At 35.6% G+C, this 27761-nt stretch overlaps 1 protein-coding gene and 1 pseudogene across 4 annotated transcripts in view; both read right to left on the reverse strand.

Moving 5' to 3' along the window:
• Window positions 1–27761, reverse strand: part of DOCK3 (dedicator of cytokinesis 3) — a 564947-nt gene that overhangs the window by 227747 nt on the left and 309439 nt on the right. The window lies entirely within an intron of this gene.
• Window positions 10618–10786, reverse strand: LOC125089337 (uncharacterized; annotated as a pseudogene).

The following is a 27761-nucleotide window of genomic DNA, read 5'->3' on the forward strand; positions in this document are numbered from 1 at the left end:
CCTGATTTCAAGCTTTACTACAAAGCTGTGATCACCAAGACAGCATGGTACTGGCATAAAAACAGACACATAGACCAGTGGAACAGAATAGAGAGCCCAGATACGGACCCTGAACTCTATGGTCAAATAATCTTCGACAAAACAGGAAAAAATATACAGTGGAAAAAGACAGTCTCTTCAATAAATGGTGCTGGGAAAACTGGACAGCTATAAGGAACGAATTTTGGAACATTGAAAAAAATTAAAAAAAATAATGTTGCTATAAACACAGGGTTGCACATATCTTTTTTGAATGAGTGTTGTCATATTCTTTGAGTAAATAACCAATAGTGGAATTATTGGTTCATATGGTATTTTTATTTTTAATTTTTTGAGAAACCTCCATACTGTTTTCCATAATGAGTGCATCAATTTACATTCTCACCAACAGTATAGGAGGTTTCCCTTCCCTCTGTATCCTTGCCAACACTTGTTACATCTTGTCTTTTTCATTTTAGCTACTCTGACAGGTGTGAGGTGATATCTCATTGTGATTTTGATTTGCATTTCCCTGATAATCAGTGATATTGAGTATATTTTTTTAAATTTCTTTTCAGCATAACAGAATTCATTGTTTTTGCACCACACCCAGTGCTCCATGCAATCCGTGCCCTCCTTAATACCCACCACCTGGCTCCCCCAACCTCCCACCCCCCGCCCCTTCAAAACCTTCAGATTGTTTTTCACAGTCCATAGTGTCTCATGGTTCACCTCCCCTTCCAATTTCCCTCAACTCCCTTCTCCTCTCTAACTCTCCTTGTCCTCCATGCTATTTGTTATGCTCCACAAATAAGTGAAACCATATGATAATTGACTCTCTCTGCTTGACTTATTTCACTCAGCATAATCTCTTCCAGTGCCATAAAGTTGAATTAAAAAGTTGAATTACTATGTTGTACACCTGAAACTAATGTAACATTGTGTGTCAATTATAATAAACTTTAAAAAAATTATCAATTTTCACTTTGTACACTTTAAATACCTTACAGCTTTGTCAATCAGTCAATCATACCTCAATGAAGCTGTAAAACAAAACAGAACAAAAAACACTGGGTGTGGTGCATAAACAATGAATTCTGGAACACTGAAAAGAAATAAAAATAAAATAAAATGAAATGAAAAAAGTAAAATATACAACAATAATAGAAAAATTAGAAGGGAATATTAAATGTATTCTGATGTAAGTGTCTTATATAGGGTTCTGATACAGTGTGCATAAATTGTATGTCAATACATGCAGCATATTCTAGTGTAAGGTTCTTAAATAAAAGTTCTTACATATTATAGATTCTGGATACTAGTCCTTTATCAGGTGTCCTTTGCAAATACCTTTGCCTATTCCATAGATGGAATTTTAGTATTATTGATTGTTTCCTTCACTATGCAGAAGCTTTTTATTTTGATGAGGTCCCAATAATTCATTTTTGCTTTGTTTCCCTTGCCTTCATAGATGTATCTAAGTTAGAAGTTGCTGCAGTTGAGGTCAAAGAGATTGCTGCCTGTGTTTTCCTCTAGAATTCTGATGGATTCCTGTCTCACATTTAGGTCTTTCATCCATTTTAAATTTATTTTTGTGCTTGGTGTAAGAAAATGGTCCACTTTTTTATTATTTATTTTTTATTATGTTATGTTAGTCACCACACAGTACATCTTTAGTTTTTGATGTAGTGTTCCATGATTCATTGTTTGCAATATAACAGCCAATGCTCCATGCAGTCTGAATGTGGCCTCCAGTTTTCCCAGCACCATTTGTTGAAGAGACTGTCTTCTTTCCATTGGATATTCTTTCCTGCTTTGTCAAAGATTAGTTGACCATATAGTTATGGGACTGTTTCTGGGTTCTCTGTTCTGTTTCATCAATCTATGTGTCTGTTTTTATGCCAGTACCATAATGTCCTAGTGATTATAACTTTGTAATGCCACTTGAAGTCTGGTATTGTGATACCTCTTGCTTTGCTTTTTAAACATTTCTTTGGCTATTCAGGATCATTTCTGGTTCCATATAAATTTTAGGATTATTTGTTCTATCTCTGTGAAAAATGCTGGTGTTATTTTGATAAGGATTGCATTGAATGTGTAGATTGCTTTGGGTAGTATAGATATTTTAACAATATTTGTTCTCCCAATCCATGAGCATGGACTATTTTTCCATTTCTTTGTGTCTTCCTCAATTTCTTTCATAAGTGTTCTATAGTTTTCAGCATATAGATCTTTCACCTCTTTGGTTAGGTTTATTCTTAGGTATCTTATAGTTTTGGTGCAATTGTAAATGAAATCAATTTCTTGATTTCTCTTTCTGCTGCTTCATTATTGGTGTATAGAAATGCAACATATTTCATTGATTTTATAACCTGTGATTTTACTGAATTCATGTATCAGTTCTAGCAATTTTTTTGATGTTTGATTTTTTAAAATTTCTTTTCAGTGTTCCACAATTCATTGTTTATGCACCACATCCAGTGCTCCATGTAGTACATGCTTCCATAATCTAGCAATTTTTTTTATGAAGTCTTTCAGGTTTTCTACATAGAGTATCATGTTGTCTGTGAAAAGGGAAAGTTTGATTTCTTCCTTGACAATTAGGCTGCCTTTTATTTCTTTTAGTTCTCTGATTGCTGAAGCTAGGACTTCCAGTACTCTGTTGAACAAGAGTGGTGAGAGTGGACATCCCTGATGTGTTCCTGACCTTAGGGGAAAAGCTGTTTTTCCCCATTGAGGATGATACTAGCTGTGAGTCTTTTTTATGTGGCCTTATAATGTTGAGGTATGTTCTTTCTATCCCTACATTCTTAAGAGTTTTCTTTTTATCAAGAAATGATGCTGTATTTTGTCAAATGTTTTTTCTACATCTATTGAGAGGATCATATAGTTCTTATTCTTTCTCTTATTAATGTGATGCATCCTGTTAATTGTTTGATAGATACTGAACCACTCCTGAAGCCCAGGAATAAACCCACTTGATCATGGTGAATAATCCTTTTAATGCACTGTTGGATTCAATTAGCTAGTATCTTATTGAGAACTTTTGTATCCATATTCATCAAAATCAACACCCCCCAAAATAAATAATCTAGCTAAGAAATGGGAAGAAGGGGGCGCCTGGGTGGCTCAGTGGGTTAAGCCTCTGCCTTCAGCTCAGGTCATGGTCTCAGGGTCCTGGGATCGAGCCCCGCATCGGGCTCTCTGCTCAGCAGTGAGCCTGCTTCCCCCTCTCTCTGTCTGCCTCTCTGCCTACTTGTGATTTCTCTCTCTCTCTCTCTCTCTCTGTCAAATAAATAAATAAAATCTTTAAAAAAAAAAAAGAAATGGGAAGAAGACATGAATGGACATTTCTCCAAAGAAGACATACAAATGGCTAACAGATACATGAAAAAATACTCAACATCATTTGACATCAGCAAAATACAAATTAAAACCACAATGAGATACTGCCTCACACCAGTCAGAATAACTAAAATTAACAGCTCAGAAAACAACAGGTGTTGACAAAGATGTAGAGAAAGGGGAACCCTTTCACATTGCTGGTGGGAATGGAAACTGGTACAGCCACTCTGGAAAACAATACAGAAGTTCCTCAAAAAGTTAAAAATAGAAGTATCCTATGACCCAACAATTGTACTACTAGATATTTATCCAAAGGATAAAAAAGTGCTGATGTGAAGGGCCACATGCACCCCAATGTTTATGGCAGTATTATTAACAATAGCCAAATTATGGAAAGAGCTCAAATGTCCATTGACTGATAAATGGATAAAGAAGATGTTATATATACACATGCATATATACATATATATACATATATATATATATATATATATATATATATATATATATATATATATAAAATGGAATATTTCTCAGCCATCAAAAAGAATGTATTCTGGCCATTTGCAATAACATAAATGGAACTAGAGTGTATTATGCTAAGCAAAGTAAACAGTCACAGAAAGACAAATATTATGTAATTTCTTTCAGATCTGGGATTTAAGAAACAAAACAGATGAACACAGGGGAAAGGAAGGAAAAATAAGATAAAAATAGAGAGGGAGGCAAACCATAGAGACTCTAAAGTTAAGAAAACAAACTGAGGGTTGCTAGAGGGGAGGTGAGTAGGAAGATGGGCTAAAGAGGTGATGGGTATTACAGAAGGTACTTTTTGGGATGAGCACTGGGTGTTACATGTAAGTGATCAATCACTAAATTCTACTCCTGAAATCAATAATATACTACATGTTAACTAACTTGAATTTAAATTGAAAAAAAAAAAGAAAGTTCTTATATATTATATTTTAAAAAGTCAATCTCAGAAAAAGAGTTGATCATTGCTTGGTGGAGTGGGTGGGGAACATGGGGAGATGTTGAACATAGGGCCCAAATTTACTTATAAGATGAATAAGTTCTGGAGATCTAATATACAGCATGATGCCTATAGTTGGTAATACTGTATTGTATATTTAAAATTTGCTAAGCCAGCTTTTCCCCTAAGGTCAGGAACATGGCAGGGATGTCCACTATCACCACTGCTATTCTACATAGTACTAGAAGTCCTAGTCTCATCAATCAGACAACAAAAAGAAATAAAAAGCATGTGAATCAGCAAAGAAGAAGTCAAACTCTTACTCTTTGCAGATGATATGATACTTTATGTGGAAAACCCAAAAAACTCCACCCCCAAACTGTGAGAACTCAAACAGGAATTCAGTAAAGTGTTAAGACATAAAATTAATGCACAGAAATCTGTTGCATTTCTATACACCAACAATAAGACAGAAGAAAGAGAAATTAAGGAGTCGATCCCATTTACAACTGCACCCAAAACCATAATATATCTAAGAATAAATGTAACCAAAGAGGCAAAGAATATGTACTCAGAAAACTATAGAATACTCATGAAAGCAATTGAGGAAGACACAAAGAAATGGAAAAACGTTCCATGTGCATGGATTGGAAGAACAAATATGGTGAAAATGTTCACACTATCTAGAGAAATCTACACATTTAATGCAATCCCTATCAAAATACCATCAACTTTTTTTCAAATAAATGGAACAAATAAACCTAAAATTTATATGGAACCAGAAAAGACCCTGAATAGCCAGAGGAATGTTGAAAAAGAAAACCAAAGTTGGTTGCATCACAATTCTGGACTTCAAGCTCTATTATAAAGCTGTAGTCACCAAGACAATATGGAATTGGCACAAATACATAGATCAGTGGAACAGAGTAGAGAGCCCAGAAATGGACCTTAAACCCTATGGTCAACTAATCTTTGAAAAAGCAGGAAAGAAGTCCAATGGAAAAAAGTCTCTTCAACAAATGGTGTTGGGAATATTGGACAGCCACATGAAGAAGACTGAAACTGGACCATTTCCTTACACCATACACAAAAGTAGACTCAAAATGCATGAAGGACCTCAATGTGAGAAAGGAATCTATCAAAAGCCTTGAGGAGAACACAGGCAGCAACCTCTCCCCCCTCAGTCACAGCAATTTCTTCCTAGAAACACTGCCTAAGACAAGGGAAGCAAGGGCAAAAATGAACTATTGGGACTTCATCAAGATCAAAAGCTTTTGCACAGCAAAGGAAGCAGTCAATAAAACCAAAAGACAGCTGACAGAACAGGAGAAGATATTTGCAAATGACATATTAGATAAAGGGCTAGTATCCAAAATCTATAAAGAACTTATCAAGCTCAATACCCAAAGAACAAATCACCCTATCAAGAATTGGGCAGAAGACATGAACAGACATTTCTGCAAAGAAGACATCCAGATGGCTAACAGACACATGAAAAAGTGCCCCACATCACTCGGCATCAGGGAAATACAAATCAAAACCTCAGTGAGATACTACCTCACACCAGACAAAATGGCTAAAATTAACAAGTCAGTAAATGACAGGTGTTGGCAAGGATGTAGAGAAAGGGGAACCCTCCTATACTGTTGGTGGGAATGCAAGCTGGTGAAGCCACTCTGGAAAACAGCATGGCAGTTCCTCAAAAAGTTGAAAATAGAGCTACCCTAAGACCCAGCAATTGCACTACTGAGTATTTACCCCAGAGATACAAATGTAGTGATCCAAAGGGGCATATGACTTGAATATTTATAGCAGCAATGTCCACAACAGCCAAACTATGGAAAGAATCTTGATGTCCATCAACAGATGAATGGATAAAGAAGATGTAGTATACACACAGGAATACTATGTAGCCATGAAAAAAACACCCCCAAATCTTGCCATTTGCAATGACATGGATGGGACTAGAGGCTATTATGCTTAGTGAAATAAGTCAGAGGAAGACAATTATCATATGATCTCACTGATATGAGGAATTTGAGAAACAAGATGGGGGATCATAGGGGAAGGGAGGGAAGAATGAAAAACAAGATGAAACCAGAAAGGGAGACAAACCATAAGAGACTCTTAATCTCAGGAAACAAACTGAGGGTTGCTGGAATGGAGAGGGGTGGAAGGGATGGGGTGACTGGGTGACGGACATTTGGGGAGAGTATGTGCTATGGTGAGCACTGTGAATTGTGTAAGACTAATGACTTACAGACCTGTATCCCTGAAATAAATAATACATTATATGTTAATGAAAAAATTTGCTAAACCAGATTAGGGATTCTCACCTTACACACAGAAAAAAAAAAAAAAAACTATGTGATGGAATGGATGTGTTAATTAACTTGATTGTGGCAAAACATTTCACAATATATATTTATATCAAATCATCTTGTATACTTTAAATATATACAATTTTATTTGCCAATTGTACCCCCCAAAATCTGGAAAAGATAGGCATATATACTACAATGCAGCAATTTTACACCCAGTGATATCCCAAAGAAACTCTGATATAGGTCCTTGAGGAAATTTTTATAGGATATTTATTACAGAACTATCTGTAGCATCAGGAAGTTGGAGGCAAACTAGGAGAAATAGCAAGAAATAATAAACTAAGAGAAGGAAATCTTGCCATTGTGACAACATGGATGAACCTGCAACACATTATGCTAAGTGAAATAAACCAGACAGAAAGACAAATAATAATAATAATAATTTTTTTAACAAGCAATAGTTACCCTGTTAGAATTAAATGGAGAAATTTAAGAAGCGCCTGGGTGGCTCAGTCAGTTAAGTGGCTCACTCTTGATTTTGGCTGAGGCCATGATCTCCAGGTCATGAGATCCAGCCTCCTGTCAGGAGCCTCATGTCAAGCTTTACATGAAGTACACTGAAGATTCTCTCCCTCCTCCTCTCCCTGCCCGTATCCTTCTCCCTGTTCATGCACTCTTTGTCTCTAAAATAATTAAATCTTCAAAAAACAAAAAAGGAAAAATTTAAAACCCCTAATTATTAACTTAAAAATCAATAAATGCAAAAACATTTTAACATATATCACGTGTTTTTAATAAAAAATAACTGTATTTTTCAAAATAAAAAATCAGTGAAAAAAAGAAATAATAATATAAACATCCACAGAGCAACATTATATTGTTTGGGGAAATACAAATTTCAATAACTTACACAAAATTAAAAACACATAAAATTTGGGGAGAATAACATATCTGAGAACATACATTAAATATATTAGAATAATTGCTCATAGTGGTGGTGGTGGGAGAATAGGAGTAAAGATAGAGAATAATGGGAAAACATACAGAAATAAACAAGGGAGGAGACTTAAGTGGACAGATGACAGTAGTGTGCCATAAACCAGGAAGTCTGAATATCTCAAACCTTATTTGAGGTTCAAAAGAAAATATAATAAACAAAACAATTCAAAAGAAAATATAATAAACAAAACAATATGTCGAGTTATCACTTGACAATGAGAAACATTAAGAGAGCTTGATGTTAGTTAGCACTGGCCTTGGCAACACTGTACATAAACAGTCAAAACATCCGAAGGTTACATACCCGGAATGGACTCTAACAATGGGAAATGTGTTATTTGGATATTGGAAGGATAGTCTGGTGGTCTCATTCATGCATCTCCACAATATAATGAAACACGATCTCTCTGCTGTATAAATGCCTATCTGCTTCTGTAGACTAATTATGAAATTTCCACAGGTACTGATTTTTCTGAACAATTAGTTTCTCCTGCAATACCTGGGTTTTTACTTCTCTTTGGCTCAAATCTAAAATTCTACTTTATTTTATAGCTGACTCCTGAAATCAATTATCTCTTGCCTGGATTCTGGAACCTTGCCAATCCATAGCATATACACCCCAGCTTACCAGATGAAATGTGCTTCAAGAAGGGAAGGGGTAGGGCACCCTAACAGAATTCCCTTTTCCTTATTAAAGTATCTGGATGAGGAGTACTAATATTTGACTCTGTGATACTCCTCCCCCCGCCCAAGTTTCTATCATTTAAAAATCACTTTTCTGGCTAACAATTTTTCTTTAGATAAATTCATACTAGTTCCTAAAAAGTCTGGTAGGCTACATTATTTTTCTAAGGTAATTCCAAGTATGCTATGAAGAATTATATATTGCTTTTGTCATTTACTCTCAGTGGGAAAACTTATTTTCTTATTTCAAAAGTTCTTGGGAATGATAACCTCATCCTCATTTTTACCTTCTTTTACTGCCTTTCAAGCCAGATCCATCAATAAAGTAAGACCTAGCCTTTAAATTGCCTCTTACTGACATTCCCTAGAGTCCTGACTTACTTGATGCAATCCTCCCCCATTCAAGATTTTTCTCTTAATCCTTAGTATACATTTTTTATGAGACCTTTGACTGTGATTAACATTTGTTAAACTTACGGCAGCTTTATGTCACAGTTCAAGGATCATGAGCAGAAAATCAGAGTTCCCCTTTAGTTGAAAGTTTAAAATAGTTTGGGACCTAAAGAAATGATATTAAAGGACATGAAGTTGTCAACTTAACAACATTGCTATTAGGTAAGGAACAATACAACAGATAATAATAAGCTTTGAATTACTGTCGGTATTGGTCCTTATTATTTTTTTTAAAGATTTTATTTATTTATTTGAGGGAGAATGAGTGAGAGAGAGCATGAGAGAGGAGAAGGTCAGAGGGAGAAGCAGACTCCCCAAGGAGCTGGAAGCCTGATGTGGGACTTGATCCTGGAAGTCCGGGATCATGACGTGAGCCGAAGGCAGTTGCTCAACCAACTGAGCCACCCAGGCACCCAGTATTGGTCCTTATTTTAATGACAGAATCAATCTACTTGCATCTTAGGAAAAAGAAACCATGTCATGTTATGACTATCTATAAAAAGTAAGTTTAATTGATCAGCAGTATCACTTTCAAATACTAAGGCAAATAAATAAAAGTTTATTTTGGAATTATACCCAGGTAAAACTATTTTCAAGGCTCAAATCCAAGGAAATGACATATGCAAAGAAACAATACTGGAAATGCTCTTAATTTTTTTTAAAAAAAATCCTTTTCCCTCCCAATCCCTAACCCTAACCCTAACCATAAGTGACTCTTAATCTCACAAAACAAACTGAGGGTTGATGGGGGGAGGGGGTTGGGAGAGGGGGTGGGGTTATGGATATCGGGGAGGGTATGTGCTATGGTGAGTGTTGTGAAGTGTGTAAACCTGGCGATTCGCAGACCTGTACCCCTGGGGATAAAAATATATGTTTATAAAGCTGTAAAAAAAAAAAAAAAAAAAAAAGAAAGAAAGGATGAATCCACAAGTTTTGTAGCAACATGGACGGGACTGGAAGAGATTATGCTGAGTGAAATAAGTCAAGCAGAGAGAGTCAATTATCATATGGTTTCACTTATTTGTGGAGCATAACAAATAGCATGGAGGACAAGGGGAGATGGAGAGGAGAAGGGAGTTGAGGGAAATTGGAAGGGGAGGTGAACCATGAGAGACTATGGACTCTGAAAAACGATCTGAGAATTTTGAAGGGGTGGGGGGTGGGAGGTTGGGGGCACCAGGTGGTGGGTATTGTAGAGGGCACGGATTGCATGGAGCACTGGGTGTGGTGCAAAAATAATGAATACTGTTATGCTTAAAAAAAATAAAAAAATTAAAAATTTAAAAAAAAAAAATCCTTTTCTTCCTGCATTAAGACCTATTGTCAAACACTAGGAGAACATGACTAATACTCAAACCTGTTATTACCATACTGTATAATTAACAATGAATCAACATGTGCCCAACTTCTTAGCACCCCTCAGATATTTGTTAAGAGAAACAAACGTTCAAGAGATTTATGCTAAACTACTCTTCTTTCTCATGTTAAAAAGAACACTATGCCACAAAGATACCACTTCCCACTGGTCAGAATGGCTAAAATTATTAACTCAGAAAACAACAGATGTTGGCGAGGAAGTGGAGAAGCGGGAACTCTCTTACACTGTTGCTGGGAATGCAAACTCTGGAAGACAGTATGGAGTTTCTTCAAAAAGTTAAAAATAGAACTACCCTAAAACCCAGCAATTGTACCACTAGCTATTTACCCAAAGGATACAAAAATAGTGATTCAGGGGTGCCTGGGTGGCTCAGTGGGTTAAAGCCTCTGCCTTCAGCTCAGGTCATGATCCCGGAGTCCTGGGATCAAGCACCGCATCGGGCTCTCTGCTCAGCAGGGAGCCTGCTTCCCCCTCTCTCTCTCTGCCTGCCTCTCTGCCTACTTGTGATCTCTGTCTGTCAAATAAAAATAAATAAAATTCATTAAAAAAATAAAAAATAAATAAATGATAGTCATTTTACACTTGATCTTAGCCAAAAGGCCGAGAAGCAATAAATGATAGTTATTTTAGAATGAAGAAGTAAATGAAAAGCTCACAAAATCCTCACATAGAGAAAAAGAAGGAAATGACTATCACAAAAGTCAAGATAATGGTGATTTCAGCAGAAGGGGGGTCACGGGGGCTCTGTAATATTCCTGTGTGTGTGCACGTGTAAGCACACATGTGCTCATTTGTGCATGTGTACATATATTCCTTATCCATCTGTATATCCATGGACACTTGTGTTGCTTCCATATCTTGGCTATTGTAAATAATACTATAATAAACATAGAATGTGTATGTCTTTTTGAATTAGTGTTTTTGCTTTCTAAATTAAATTAGTGTTTTGTTTTGTTTTCTAAACAGTAGTGGAATTATTGGATCATATGGCATTTCTATTTTTAATTTTTTAAGGAAAGTCCATACTGTTTTCCATGGTGGCTGTGCCAATTTACATTCCCACCAACAGTGCACAAGGGTTCCCTTTTCTTTACATCCTCCCCAACACTTGTTATTTCTTGTCATTTTGATTTCAGCCATCCTGACAGGTATAAGGTGATATCTCATTGTGATTTAGATTTGCATTTCCCTGATGATTAATGATATTGAGAATCTTTTTACTGTCTGTTCTCTATTTGTATGTCTTCTAGAAAGTATTTAAATAAAAAGTAACCCAAAAGGTGTGCATGACCATGGCAGAGTAACAGGTATGAGACTTTAGCATAAGAGAAACTACCTGAAGGTAAAATGTTCATCTACTTATGTTGATTACCTCTCAGATTGCTATGCAAAGAATATTTTTGTCTCTAGACTTAGAAGTGGTAAACAAGAAAGATAATTTTGTGAAATGTTCATTGTATTATAAACATAGGATGCCAAGTTTCAGGGCTTGGCAGATACAGCTCTAATTCATTCCAGTCTCTCAAGAAGGAATACAGTATTGAAGTTCCACTTCCAAAAGAAAAGAGTGATTATCAAACAAACCAATCCTTCCACAAACCACAACTCTCAGCTCTGAGCAAAAAACAAACAAACAAACAAACAAACAAACAAAACCTAACTATATCTGACAGTTTAGGAGACTGAATGAAGGCAAGCAGATTTTGGGATGAAGTCAAATGTGAAGCAATTAACATGAAGTAAGCAACATTCTCCCCATACTTAAAAAAAAAAAAGATTTTGCCTTAATGGAAGCTACAGTCTTCAGAGCTCCTAAAAGTCTAATAAAAAGGCAGTCATCTTTATGGCTAAAAGGAAACAGCAAAAGATCCTGGGTAACCAGGGCACTAGAAAGGGAAAAGAAAACACTAATAGGGAGACAGCCTGATAAGGGTAACCCTGAGTTACGTGTTTAAATACCATACCTGCATGGGGGCAAACTGAAAGCAGCTTGTACTGAGGCTTAAAGAACTCAACCAAATTCTGAGCCATTACTGCCACAGGCATAACAGCATGCAGTTTGCATCTAGCCAAATTGACTGCTAAAACCAAAACCTCAACACTCTTAGGAACAAGGTAAGAGAATCTGGATTCTCCGACATAACATTCACCATGTCCAGGACACAATCAAAAGTTGTTATTATTTTTTTAAAATCCAGAGTTATTTGATCTGAATCTCATGAGGCTAGAAAATGTTACTTAGTCTCAAGGGAAAAGACAATCAACAGATGCCAAGCTTGAGATGGTCAAGATGTTGGGATTATCAAACACTTGAAAGGAGCTATTATAACTACACTCAGTGTGATAAAAGAAAATATACTATTAATAAATGACAAAATAAGAAATCTCAACAGAAAAATGGAAAACAAAAAAATTTCAGAAACTTTAGAACAGAAAATATGAGAAAATTTTAAAATTCACTGAATGAGCTTAATGGCAGAATAAAAATGACAGATGAAAGCATCAATGAACTTGAAGACAAAAGAACAGAGTAAATCTAATCTGAAAAGAGAAAATAAATTTGAACAAAAATGTAGAACCTCAAAGTTTAAAAGTGGAACAATTTTAAAATTTCTAACATAATCAGAATCCCAGAAAGAGAGAGAAGAGAGAGAATGAGGCAGAAAAAATATCTGTAGAAGTAATGGCAAAAAATCTTACCAATACTGGTGAAGAACATAATTTTAGAAGTTCAATAAGCTTAGCAAACTTGCAAACTAATGGAATCCATGTGTAGGTATTAAATAGACAAACTATGAAACACCAAAGATAAAGAAAAGATCTTAAATGCAGTCAGAGAAAAAGAGTAAATTATATACAATATAATAATGATTCACATTTATACTGATTTTTCATCAGAAACTATAGCCAGATCACAGTGGAACAGTATATTTACTGTACCAGAAAAAGGCAATTCAAAATTCTATCTACAGAAAAATATCATTCAAGAATTGAAGATGAAATAAAGACATTTTAAGAAAAAGGAAAATGGGGCATCTCGGTGGCTCAATTGGTTATGTGTCTGCCTTCAGCTCAGGTCATGATCCCAGAGTCCTGGAATCAAGTCCCACATCAGATCCCCTTTCCCTCTGTCCCTCCCCTTCTTGTGCTCTCTCTCTCTCTCAAATAAATAAATAACTTGAACATTAGATCAAAAACTAATAAAGTACTATACCTTGGCTAATTGAATTTAAATAATAAAGAAGCCCTCTTTCAAAAAAATTTAAAAAGAAGAAAAATTAAAAGAAGAAAAAGTAAAATTAAAATTTGGTGACAACATTGTCACTAAACTCACAAGACGAGATATTAAAGAGAGCTCTTTATGCTGAAGGGAAAGGACACCAAAGGGAAACTCCTGGATCTTCATAAATGAATAACATTGGAAATGGTAAATATATGGGTAAATATTAAAGAATATTTTTGCTCTTAATTTTTTTCATTAGATGAATTTGATGTGTAGCATTCTGTACATTTAAGGTACACAGAATATTATGTTAATACATTTGTATATTGTAATATGATTGCTGATATAGCAATATTTATCACATTACATAATTATAGTACAATATTATTGTCTATATTCATTATTCTATGCATTCAATCTCTATGGCCATTTATTACTAATTACAAGTTTGTAGCTTTAAACGCCATCACTCTTATCCCTGCCCTTCATCCTGGTAACCACCATTTTACTTTGTTTTTTACAGGTTTAACTCTTAGATTCTCATATCACTGATATTGTACAGCAATTATCTTTCTATCTGACTTATCTTGCTTAGCATAATGTTCTTAAAGTCCATTCACATTGTCATAAATAAAAGGATATCCTCCTTTATTGTGGCTGAATAGGATTGCATTGTGTATATGTCCCACATGTTTTTTTATCTACTTATCTGTTGATGGGTTTTGGGGCTGTACCTTTGCTATTTGTGAATAATGCGGCAATAAAATACAGGAGTGCATAGATCTCATTGAAATTCTGTTTTTATTTTCTTTGGGTATATACCCATAAGTGCAATTACTGGATATGATAAATTTATTTTTAATTTTTTGAGGAAACTTCATATTGTTTTCCTTAATGGTTGGACCAGTTTACATTCCTACCAACAAGATATAAAGGCTCCCTTTTCACCACGTCTTCATTAACACCTGTTGTTTTTTGTCTTCTTGATAATAGCCATTCTAACAGGTGTGAAGTGATATCTCATTTGGTTTTGATTTTCATTTTACTGGTGATTAGTGATGTTGAGCATCTTTTCATGTATCCATTGGCCATTTTGATATATTCTTTGGAGAAATGTCTATTCAGTTCTTCTGCCCATTTTTAAAATAGATTGTTTTATTGGATTAAGTTCTTTATGTATTTTGGATAGTAACCCCTTATCTGATACATGGTTTGCAAACATTTTCTCTCATTCTGTACATTGTCTTTTATTTTTATTATTATGTTATGTTAGTCACCATACAGTACATCACTAGTTTTTGACGTAGGTTCTCTTTTGTTAATTGTTTTTTCCACTGCAAAGAAGCTTTTGAGTTTGATGTTGTCCCTTCTGTTGATTTTCTCTTTTGTTGCTTGTACTTTTGGTGTTATGCCCCCAAAATTACTGCCAAGACCAAAACTGATGAATTTCTTCCCTAATATTTCTTCTAGAAGTTTAAAGGCATCAGGTCTTATGTTTAAATCTTTGATCCCTTCCAAGTTAGTTTTTGTGAGAGAGGGATCCAATTTCATTATTTTGCAGGTGTTTTTCTAGTTTTCCCAGCACCATTTGTTGAAGAGACTATTCTTCCCCATTGAATATTCCTGGCTTTGTTGTCAAGTATCAGTTAACCATATATGCCAGGAATTAATTCTGGGCTCTCTATTCTGTTCCATTAATCAATATGTCTATTTTTAGGATCATAGTATTTTTATTACTATGGCTTTGCAGTATAATTTTAAGTAAAGAAGCATGACATCTCTGGCTTTGTTCTATTTTTTTCAAGATTACTTAAGCTATCCTTGTGGTTCCACAAGAAATTTTAGGATCATTTCTTCTATTTCTGTGAGAAATGCCTTTGTTTTTGGTAGGGGTTACATTGAATCTGTAGGTAACTTTGGGTAATACAGTCATTTTAACAATATTAACTCTTCTGATCCATAAACAGATGTCTTTCCACTTGTTTGTGTCATTTATTTCTTTCAGCAAAGTTTTGTGGTTTTCATTGTATAGAACCTTGGTTAGATTTATTCCTAAGTATTTTATTGTTTTGATGCCACTGTTTTATTTCTTTTTCAGATGCTTGATCATTAGTAGAGAAATGCAATTGATTTCTGTATGCTTATTTTGTATTCTGCCATTTCACTGAAATCATTGATTAATTCCAATAGTTTTTAAATGGATTCTTTGGGATTTTCTATATATAGGATCATATTATCAGTGAATAATGAAAACTTTACTTTTTTTTCCAATTTGGATGCTTTTATTTCTTTGTCTTACCTAAGTGCTTCAGCTAGGACTTCCAGTACTATATTGAATAGGAATAGTAACAGTGGGTATCTTTGCTTTGTTCCTAACCTTAGAGAAAATCCTTTCAATTTCTATCCATTGAGTATAATGTAAGCTATGGGTTTGTCATATATGGCCTTTATTATGTTGAAGTATGCTCCTTCTATACCCGAATCCTTGTAAAGGACTTTTTATCATGAAAGGATATTATAGCTCTTAATTTCTTTAAAATCTGATTGATTAAAAAATTACACTTTATAAATATTTTTATTTTTTCAGTATTCCAAGATGCATTGTTTATGCACCACACCCAATGCTCCATTCAGTACGTGCCTTCCTTAATACCCACCACCAGCCTCACCCATCCCCACACCCCCCCTTTCAAACCCTCAGTTTGTTTCTAAGAGTCCATAGTCTCTCATGCTTTATCCCCCCCCTCCGATTTTCCCCAATTCACTTTTCCTTTCCTTCTCCTAATTTGTCCTCTATGTTATTCCTTATGCCCCACAAGTAAGTGAAACCATTAGATAACTGACTCTCTCTCCTTGAATTATTTCACTCAGCATAATCTCTTCCAGTCCCGTCCATGTTGATAAAAAAGTTGGGTATTCATCCTTTCTGATGGAGGCATAATATTCCATTGTATATACAGACCATATCTTCCTTATACATTCATCTGTTAAAGGGCACCCTGGCTCTTTCCATAGTTTGGCAATTGTGGCCATTGCTGCTATGAACATTGGGGTACAGATGGCCCTTCTTTTCACTACATCTGTATCTTTGGGGTAAATACCCAGTAGTACAATTGCTGGGTCATAGGGTAGCTCTATTTTTAATTTCTTGAGAAATCTCCACACTGTTTTCCAAAGTGGCTGCACCAACTTGCATTCCCGCCAACAGTGTAAGAGGGTTTCCCTTTCTCCATATCCTCTCCAACACTTGTTGTTTACTGTCTTACTGATTTTAGCTATTCTAGCTGGTGTAAGGTGATATCTCAATGTGGTTTTGATATGAATCTTCCTGATAGCTAATGATGATGAACATTTTTTTCCATTTGTATGTCTTCTTTGGAGAAGTGTCTGTTCATGTCTTCTGCTCATTTTTGGTGTGATTATCTGTTTTCTGAGGGTTGAGTTTGAGGAGTTCTTTATAGATCTTGGATATCAGCCCTTTGTCTGTAGTGTCATTTGCAATATCTTCTCCCATTCCATGGGTTGCTTCTTTGTTTTGTTGACTGTTTCTTTTGCTGTGCAGAAGCTTTTGATCTTGATGAAGTCCCCAAAGTTTATTTTTGCTTTTGTTTCCTTTGCCTTTGGAGATATGTCTTGAAAAAATTGCTGTGGCCGATGTCAAAGAGGTTACTGCCTATGTTCTCCTCTAGGATTTTGATAGATTCCTGCCTCATGTTGAGGTCTTTCATCCATTTCGAGTTTATCTTTGTGAGTGGTGTAAGATAATGGTCTAATACTGTCTTAAGTGAGTCATAATATATAAAGATGTAATACAGATGACAAGTATAACAAAGAATGGCAGTGGGGTGTGTGTTTGTAAATATACATATACGTATACAGTTGTAAGGTCTTTGTAAGGTATACCTATAATATATAATATTATACATAAGGTATACCTTTAATATATAATATATATACATATTGTATACATATATGTATATGTAATATAAATATAAAGGTATTTACATTTCCTAAGTAAAACAATGTTAACTCTACAAGACTATAAAAATCTATATATGTGTATATAGTGTATATATACACTATGTGTATAATTCCTAGAGAAATAACCAAAACATGCAAAGAAGTAGAGAAATAAGCCAATACATAAATTATAATGGATTTCCTATAAGTATTCAAATAATCCCCCAAAAATATGGAAAAGGGAAAAAGAAGAAAAAAAAAAGATGAGAAAAACAAAAAATAGCAGATGTAAATCAGTATCAATGATTACATTAAACCTACTGGAGTATCAACACTCTAAGCAAAAGGCACAGAATATCATAGTGGATAAAATGCAAGACCCAACTAAATGCCACCTACAAGAAATGTATTTTATTTTATTTTTTTAAAGATTTTATTTATTTATTTGACAGAGAGAGATCACAAGCAGGCAGAGAGGCAGGCAGAGAGAGAGGAGAAAGCAGGCTCCCTGTAGAGCAGAGAGCCCGATGTGGGGCTCGATCCCAGGACCTGGGATCATGACCCGAGCCGAAGGCAGAGGCTTAACCCACTGAGCCACCCAGGTGCCCCAAGAAATGTATTTTAAATATAAAGACACAAAGAGATTAAAAGTAAATGGAAGAAAAATATTTCATGCAAACAATAAGAATAAAAAGGCTGGAGTGACTATATTAACATAAGATAAAATAAACTTCAAGAATATCATTGTCAAAATTAATAAAATTTTACCCCTTAAATGGATGCACTATATTATATGTAAATTATTCCTCAATAAAAAAAATTTAAAGTAATACAGTATCATTAATAAGCACTTATGGAAACAACATCATTTAGGGGTTTGGAATATTAACATGAGACTGTGGCTGAGGGACTAAAACATATTATGGCTAAATGCAATTTCCTGTTTTGTTGAAATTACAAAGTAGTTTGGGATGCCAGCTACCTCTCCCAAAATAAACTCTGGAAAAACTATTAAAGTGAGAATTGAAGATTCCAGGAACTAACACACACAAGGGGAGGGGGAAGAGAAGAGGGAGGGTTAGGAGGATGGGAATAGAGAGACAACTTGAGAAACAATCAGAGACACTGAAGATGATCTTAAACTGATGTGTGTGGAGGGTGGGTAACTTTAGCATAGGGCTTCATTTTCAATAATTTTTCTATCTTTCTCAAACATCGAGAACATTATTGTTGGTTTACTATAAATGCAGCAGTAACAATTAGGGTTGTCCTATCAGCAGGATAAAAATCAAGGTAAAGAACAAACTTTGCTGGAAAAAAGTACTGCTGAAAATGAGTGTTGGCACAAACACCTACTTTCTCTTGTTCCTTCATTCACAGGCCCCAAGGCTTGTGAATTAAAACATAAAACAGCTTCAATCCAATGTTGCTCCTCCTTAAGAATTTAAAGATACAATGACCAAAGGTTGCCTGGAAAAGTAATGCAAACTGGAGTGATCAACATGGTTTTGTGGTTCTTGTATTTTCCTTCCTAAGGTTCGTCCCTTAAAACTGACCAGGACAAACAGGCAATAAAGCCTAGATTTCAGCTCTAATTCATTACAAGATATATCACCAACAGCATACATGATCAAGAAAAAAAGGATGAAAATAAACAAAGCATAAAACCTGTGAATAAAAAAGAATAACTAATTAAAGACATAGCACACTGAAAAGTATGAAAACTTCTGTCTTCTAGTAATGATGGAGTAGCTGGTGGCAGTCCAATGTTCCTGTGACTATAGCTAAAAATGCTGGTAATGTACAAAGTGCATCTTTTTGAAGCTGAGAGTTTTCAAAACAGCCAGACCTTACAAGGCCAAGATCCAGGAAAGAAGGAAAACAATGAGGTGTGCTCTATATTCTGCATGCCACTTTCTCACTCAGATATTTAATTATTTTTGAGTTGGAAAGAAAATGTAATAAAAGCCAGACAGAGGATGGCTACTAAGAGGTAAAGAAGCCAATTGAAAGCTTTCCTCAGTCACACAGGACTGGGGAGATAAAAATTGAAGTTTGTGCTGCCAAAGATGCCAGGACTTGAGGTGCTAAGTTCTAAAAAGAAAACAGGAGCTCACTGAAGTGTGCCTACTACTCTTCAAGCTACTTTTCCAATTTATACATTTGCTTATTCTTAAAATGCTTATTCTTCAGTGTGAAAAAGATGAATAAAAAGCAATCTAAAAGTAAAGCACAAATATAGCAGGGTTTTAGAGACAAAAGTTGGATTCAGGATTTGACAAGAAGGAGAGGCCATAGCAAGCAACCTTGTCTCTCAACAGGAACGACTAGAGGAAATATCCTAAGAATGCACATGAATCAGAGGTAGACCACACCTTACCAAGACTTTAATACAGCCTCACCAGATAACCTGCCCCTACTGGAACTGCTTCTAGGGAATAAAATAAATCCTCTCTGGGAGAAGAGGGAAAAGCCTCTAAGATTTTTTATATACAGTATCTGGCATTCAATAAAAAATTACCAGACTTCCAAAGAAATATGACCATGGGAAAGACAATAAAAAAAAAAAAACCAGATCAGACAACAAAGAGAAATAAAAGGTATCCAAATTGGCAATGAAGAAGTCAAACTCTCTCTTTTCGCAGATGACATGATATTGTATATGGAAAACCCAAAAGTCTCCACCCCCAAACTACTAGAATTCATACAGCAATTCAGTAATGTGGCAGGATACAAAGTTAAGGTACAGAAACAAATTGCTTTCTTATACACTAACAATGAAAATACAGAAAGGGAAATTAGATAATCGATTCCATTTATTATAGCACCAAGAACCATAAGATACCTGGGAATAAACCTAACCAAACAGGTAAAGGATCTGTACTTGAGGAACTACAGAACACTCATGAAAGAAACTGAAGAAGACACAAAAAGATGGAAGACCATTCCATGCTCTTGGATCAGAAGAATAAACATTGTTAAAATGTTTATACTGCCTAGAGCAATCTATACTTTTAATGCCATTCCGATCAAAATTCCACCAGTATTTTTCAAAGAGCTGGAGCAAATAATCCTGAAATTTGTATGGAATCAGAAGAGACCCCAAATAGCTAAGGAAATATTGAAAAACAAAAATAAAACTGGGGGCATCACGTTACCTGATTTCAAGCTTTACTACAAAGCTGTGATCACCAAGACAGCATGGTACTGGCATAAAAACAGACACATAGACCAGTGGAACAGAGTAGAGAGGCCAGATGTGGACCTCAACTCTATATTCAAATAATCTTCAACAAAACACGAAAAAATATACAGTGGAAAAAAGACAGTCTCTTCAATAAATGGTGCTGGGAAAATTGGACAGCTATATGTAGAAGAATGAAACTCAACCATTCTCTTACACTGTACACAAAGATAAACTCGAAATGGATAAAAGACCTCAACCTGAGACAGGAATCAATCAGAATCATAGAGGAGAACCAGTAACCTCTTCGATATCAGCCACAGCAAATTCTTTCAAGATATGTCTCCAAAAGCAAAGGAAACAAAAGCGAAAATGAACTTTTGGGACTTCATCAAGATCAAAAGCTTCTGCACAGCAAAGGAAACAGTCAACAAAACAAAGAGGCAACCCATGGACTGGGAGAAGATATTTGCAAATGACAGTACAGACGAAAGGTTGATAACCAGGATCTATAAAGAACTCCTCAAACTCAACACACACACACAAAACAGACAATCATATCAAAAAATGGGCAGTAAGATATGAACAGACACTTCTCCAATGAAGACATACAAATGGCTATCAGACACATGAAAAAATGTTCATCATCACTAGCCATCAGGGAGATTCAAATTAAAACCACATTGAGATACCACCTTAACACCAATGAGAATGGCCAAAATTAGCAAGACAGGAAACAACGTGTGTTGTAGAGGATGTGGAGAAAGGGGAACCCTCTTACACTGTAGGTGGGAATGCAAGTTGGTGCAGCCACTTTGGAGAACAGTGTGGAGATTCCTTAAGAAATTAAAAATAATGTGTTAGTTGTGATCTCTCCCTTTTCGTTCATAATTTTATTAATTTGAGCTTTCTCTCTTTTCTTTTGGATTAGTGTGGCCAATGGTTTATCAATCTTATTGATTCTTTCACAAAAACAGCTTCTAGTTTCCTTGATACGTTCTACTGTATCTCTAGTTTCTACCTCACTGATCTCTGCTCTAATCTTGATTATTTCCCTTCTTATGTGTGGAGTTGGTTTGATTTGTTGTTAATTCTCCAGTTCTTTAAGGTGTAGAGACAGCTGGTGTATTCTGGATTTTTCAATTTTTTTGAGGAAGGCTTGGATGGCTATGTATTTCCCCCTTAGGACCGCCTTTGCTGTATCCCATAGGTTTTGGACTGAAGTGTCTTCATTCTCATTGGTTTCCATGAATTGTTTCAGTTCTTCTTTGATCTCCTGGTTGATCCAAGCATTCTTAAGCAAGGTGGTCTTTAGTTTCCAGGTGTTTGAGTTCCTTCCAAACTTCCTTGTGATTGAGCTCCAGTTTCAAAGCATTGTGATCTGAGAATATGCAGGGAATCATCTTAGTCTTTTGGCATCAGTTGAGTCCTGATTTGTGACTCAGTATGTGGTCTATTCTTGAGAAGGTTCCATGTGCACTTGAGAAGAATGAGTATTACACTGTTGGTGGGAATGCAAGTTGGTGCAGCCATTTTGGAGAACAGTGTGGAGATTCCTCAAGAAATTAAACATAGAGCTTCCCTATGACCCTGCCATTGCACTACTGGGTATTTACCCCAAAGATACAGATGGAGTGAAAAGAAGGGCCATCTGTACCCCAATGTTTATAGCAGCAATGGCCACAGTCGCCAAACTGTGGAAAGAACCAAGATGCCCTTCAACGGACAAATGGATAAGGAAGATGTGGTCCATATACACGATGGAGTATTATGCCTCCATCAGAAAGGTTGAATACCCAACTTTTGTAGCAACATGGACGGGACTGGAAGAGATTATGCTGAGTGAAATAAGTCAAGCAGAGAGAGTCAATTATCATATGGTTTCACTTCTTTGTGGAGCATAACAAATAGCATGGAGGACAAGGAGAGTTAGAGAGGAGAAGGGAGTTGAGGGAAATTGGAAGGGGAGGTGAACCATGAGACACTATGGACTGTGAAAAACAATCTGAAGGGTTTGAAGAGGTAGGGGGGTGGGAGGTTGGGGGAGCCAGGTGGTGGGTATTAAGGAGGGCACGGATTGCATGGAGCACTGGGTGTGGTGCAAAAAACAATGAATACTGTTATGCTGAAAAGAAATTATAAAAAAAAGAAATTAAAAATAGAACTTCCCTATGACCTGCAATTGCACTGCTGGGTATTTACCCCAAAGATACAGATGGAGTGAAAAGAAGGGCCATCTGTACCCCAAAGTTCATAGCACCAATGGCCACGGTCGCTAAACTGTGGAAAGAACCAAGATGCCCTTCAACGGATGAATGGATAAGGAAGATGTGGTCCATATACACTATGGAGTATTATGCCTCCATCAGAAAGGATGAATACCCAACTTTTGTAGCAACATGGACGGGACTGGAAGAGATTATGCTGAGTGAAATAAGTCAAGCAGAGAGAGTCAATTACCATATGGTTTCACTTATTTGTGGAGCATAACAAATAGCATGGAGGACAAGGGGAGATGGAGAGGAGAAGGGAGTTGAGGGTAATTGGAAAAGGAGATGAACCATGAGAGACTATGAAAAACAATCTGAGGGTTTTGAAGGGGCAGGGGGTGGGAGGTTGGGGGAGCCAGGTGGTGGGTATTATGGAGGGCATGTATTGCATGGAGCACTGTGTGTGGTGTATAAACAATGAATTCTGTTACACTGAAAAGAAATTAAATAAAAAAAAAGAAACAGAACCACAGGAGACATGTCTAATATGGGATTATTATGAGACATGCCCTTACATTAACTACAATTAGTATATTTAATAAAATATCTGAGGAGAATAATAATTTCACTATGGAACCGGAATCTAAAAAATCATATAAAATTCTAAAACTGAAAAATAGGTGAATTTAAGAACTCAACAGGTAAAGCAAAAGAAATTATTAGTTAATTTAGAAGACAGATCAGTAGAAAACATCCAAGCTGAACATGGAGAGGAGGGGAAAAAAAGGAAATGGGAAACACTATATAGATACAGTGCATCTTTCATACACGTAAAATACACATTGCTACCATACACATTAGTAGCACACACTTAACTAGATGATGCAAGTACCTAAAGCACATGTAACTGGAGGGGCTTCTGGGTGGCTCACTCAGTTAAGTGTCTGCTTTTGGCTCAGGTCATGATCCTGGAGTCCCAAGATCAAGTACCACATCAGGTTCCCTGCTGATCAGGGAGTCTGCTTCTCCCTCTGAACCTCCCCTTTCTCATGCTCTCTCTCACTCACTCTCAAATAAATAAAATATTTTAAAAAAGTAAAGTACATGTAACTGGAGTCCATGATGGGCAAGAAAAAGTATGGAACAGAAGCAATATTTGAAAACTTAGAATTTTTCAAAGCCAATTAAAGACATCAAGCCATAGGGGCGCCTGAGTGGCTCGGTGGGTTAAACCGCTGCCTTCGGCTCGGGTCATGATCCCAGGTCCTGGGTTCGAGCCCTGCATCGGGCTTTCTGCTCAGCAGGGAGCCTGCTTCCTCCTCTCTCTCTGCCTGCCTCTCTGCCTACTTGTGATTTCTCTCTGTCAAATAAATAAATAAAATCTTAAAAAAAAAAAAAAGACATCAAGCCATAGATTCAACTAGTGGTAAGAACACCAATCTGTATGAAACAAAGAAAACTGGACCTAAGCACATTACAGTAAAAGTACTGAAATAAACATGAAGAGAAAATATTTTGTATTGTTATTATCCATGAATGACATGATTTATTATATATGCACAGAACTTCCAAAAGAATCTACATGTAAACCATTACAACTAATAACTTTAATGAGGTCATTAAATACAAAGTGAATCTACCAAAAACACATGGAGTTTAACAAACAACTGAGAAATAAATAACAAATTTTTAAACTTATACTAGGAACAACAAGCACATATTTCTAAGGATAAAATTAATGAAATACAAGTAAGAGCTCTAAAGTGAAAACTACAAAACATTGTGGGAAAAATTAAAGGCATAAATGAAAGAGGTATAGACCGTGTTCATTGATTGGAAAACCTAATATAGTTAAAATGTCAATTCTCCCAGAAATGATCTACAAGTTCAAACAATTCCAATCAAAATTGCAGAAGGGATTTAATGAAGAGGGGGGAGAATAAATTTAACATTTCTTTAAATTTAAGAAATGCTTATTTTAAAATTTAGGCAGAAATGTCAAGGGCCAACAAGAGCCATGAAAATCTTTTAAATATTCCTTAAACACTACATCAAAAATGAATGATGTACTATATGTTGGCTAACTGAATATAATAAAAAATGAATGAATGAATAAGTAAGTATATAAATAAATAAATATTCCTTAAATCTTAAAGACTCTGGAGAATTTATACTAGCAGAAATCAAGACTTTTAAGTCCATATTAATTAAGACATGCTATTGGTACAAGAATAAATAAATAAAGCAACAGAATAAAACAGAATTTATAAACAGACTCAAACGTGTATGGTCATTAGATTGGTGACAAAGGTAACACTACAATATAGTGAGAAAGTATTTTCTTTTTGATATGCAGTGCTGGGTCAACTGATCAACTGACCTCATATTTCTATGACCAAAATTCAATTCCAGATACAAAGATTTAAATGTAACAAGTAAGCAGGAAAGTTCTAGATTATAACACAGTCATGAATTTCTGTTAGACAACAATTACTTAAACAGGACACAAAAAGTGCTAAGTATAAAGGAAAAGACTAATAAATTAAACTTTGCTGAAGTGAAGAACTTCTGTTCATTAAAAGACACCATTAAGGGCGCCTGGGTGGCTCAGTGGGTTAAGCCGCTGCCTTTGGCTCAGGTCATGATCTCAGGGTCCTGGGATCGAGTCCCGCGTCGGGCTCTCTGCTCAGCAGGGAGCCTGCTTCCCTCTCTCTCTCTCTCTCTCTCTCTCTCTCTCTGCCTGCCTCTCTGTCTACTTGTGATCTCTCTCTGTCAAATAAATAAATAAAAATCTTAAAAAAAAATAAAAGACACCATTAAGAAATTTAAAATACAGGCTGTTGTGTAGGGTAATATATTTCTAACAATATATACAATAAAAGATTCCTATGCAGGATAAATTAAAATGTCTACAAATCAATAAAAATGTTTCTTTTTTTTTAAGAGAGGGAGAAAGAGAGAAAGAGAGAGAGAGAGGAAGCATGAAGGGGGAAGGGGCAGGAGAGAGAGAGAATCCCAAGCAGGTGTAGAGCCCAACAGACGGCTCGATCCCACAACCCCAAAATCATGACCTGAGCTGAAATCAAGAGCCCAATGCTTAACCAACTGAACCATTCAGGCACTCCAATAAAAATTTTTAAAATATTTTCTATTGTCTTTTTAATCTCCATTTATTTTTTTTCTTTTTAAAAAATTTTTTTATTTATTTTTAAAATTTCTTTTCAGTGTTCCAGAATTCATTGTTTATGCACCACACCCAGTGCTCCATGCAATACGTGCCCTCCACAATACCCACCACCAGGCTCACTCAACCTCCCACCCCTCTCCCCTCCAAATCTCTCAGTTAATTCCTCAGAGTTCAGTCTCTCATGGTTTGTCTCCCCCTCCAATTTCTCCCAACTCCTTTCTCCAATAAAAAATTTTAATTTATCAGAAAATTTAAAAAAAAAACCTTTTTGAAACTGAAATGGCCAGATAGTTATAGGATGAAGAGACATTCAACTTCAGTAGGAAAACAAACAAATAAGCAAACAAAAAATAATAAATAAATAAAATCACCACAAAATACTGATATATGCTCAACATAATCACTAAAATTAAAAAGACTGACAAAGCTAAGAGTTTTGATGGAAATAAAGGACATGAAACAACTGAAATTGTCATACATTGTTGCTAGGAAAGTAACTGCTCTATTTAGAAAGTTGTTTGGCAGTGTCTATTAAAGTTAGACATCTGCCTACTTTATAGGTAATAACCCAGCAGTTCCATTCCATCTTGCAATCATTATATTGCCACATTTTTGCAAAAGCCTTTAATACTTTTATGGAAATGTATGACATAATCCTGAAAAACGGGTGTGAATCAACCTATGAACTCATAGTCCACCCAATTTAATTCCAGATCATCATTATCCAGTCTTTCTGGAAAGGCTCTATTCTATTTATATTTCTTTTACTGTCTTGGATAATAGGGGTATTTGGGAAATTAAAGCACTGTCATTTCTTGGGATATATAAGGTATTCATGAGAAGGGACTACTGTTTCTCTTCTATTCATATTTCCACCTTCAAAAATTATCTGGGTTTCATAAATTATCAAATCCCTCAAAGGACTAAAGTTACTTAATGATCTCCTTTTACACGAAGAGACTGATAAACAGATGATGCAGGATAGTCTTTTTTAAGTCTTCCCAAGCAGGCCACTTGGAATTCACTCCGGAGCAGCAGGAGTTTGGTGGAAAGGATTAGAAAGTGGTTGGTATGACTGCTAAGGAAACAAATCCCGTAAAAGAATCAATTGCTGAATTATATACGCCATATGCCCTCTGTTCAAAAGGAGGACAGACTTCCAGTTTAGAGAGAACACAGTGCAGAAGACCAAGTTGAAAAAAACTAACAATTTTTTCTACTGTGTGTTTATTCCTAGAATACATTTCTGTGTGGCATAGGTGAAGGTAATTTTATGACTGTAAAGAGTGAATGCAAACTTTTTAAGCATACATTTCAATGATTTTTAAAAGTAAATTTTTAGAGTTGGGCAAGCATCATCACAATCCGATTTTCAAACACTTCCATTTTTAGTTTGGAGAATGTAAGCCTTGAAATGGGCTCAGCCTTTAAAAGCACACAAATATTGTAAACCCAGAGAAATGCCCAGGGAAATAAATATGGTATAGAGTGGTATAAAAGAATCATGAGCTTTATGAGGATAAAGTAAAATATTTCCTTGCAGAAAAAAAAAAATTTCAAAAGGGTCTGTAAAAGCTAGAGATGAAGCAGAGATACCTTTCCTGAAAAGAATCTAATTTTTTCAAGTACTTACATGGACTGAAAATGAAAGATTTCAGCATTCTCAAGAGCAAATGCCAAAACGGAGAAAGAAAGTAGTAGTTAAATAACACAGAACATGAAGTAAGCAAAATATACAAAGCTACTGAAATTATATTTCGGACATTGCTAAGTTCTTGCAAAACACATCTCTTATCATCTTCACCACAAACCTGGAAGGCAGA

The sequence above is a fragment of the Lutra lutra genome, chromosome 1 (assembly GCF_902655055.1).
Source record: "Lutra lutra chromosome 1, mLutLut1.2, whole genome shotgun sequence".
Taxonomy (NCBI): Eukaryota; Metazoa; Chordata; class Mammalia; order Carnivora; family Mustelidae; genus Lutra; species Lutra lutra.